The sequence below is a fragment of the Octopus bimaculoides genome, unplaced genomic scaffold (assembly GCF_001194135.2).
Source record: "Octopus bimaculoides isolate UCB-OBI-ISO-001 unplaced genomic scaffold, ASM119413v2 Scaffold_51101, whole genome shotgun sequence".
Lineage (NCBI taxonomy): Eukaryota > Metazoa > Mollusca > Cephalopoda > Octopoda > Octopodidae > Octopus > Octopus bimaculoides.
The window spans coordinates 4,291-4,761 of NW_026315910.1; positions in this window are offsets into that span (position 1 = coordinate 4,291).

The following is a 471-nucleotide window of genomic DNA, read 5'->3' on the forward strand; positions in this document are numbered from 1 at the left end:
CATATATATTTCTTTCTATTCATGTATCTGTTTGTCTATCTGTCAGTCTATATATATATGTATTTAGGTATAAATATAATGTATGTATGTAGGTAGGTAGGTATGTATGTGTGTGCGTGCGAGTCACCGTGTGTGCGTATTTCGTAATTTTCTCCAAGACTCTCTGCACGCATCTGTTTCCAGACGAAACTCAGAGTCGCGAGAGACAGACCAGACCAAAATAAAATACATTATTATCCCCCTACCAGGGTCTGGAGTACTCTTTCTTCCGACAATCAACACTAAACACACACACGTGTGTGTGTGTGTGTGTGTGTGTGTGTGTGTGTGTGTGTGTGTGTGTGTGTGTGTGAATGCATTCTGTCTAACGTACGCAAATTTACATATACTCTCGCTCAGACACACACGCATGGTCTTTCTCTCTCACACACACAAATTCACATGCATTCTTTCTCTCTCAGGCGCGCGCGC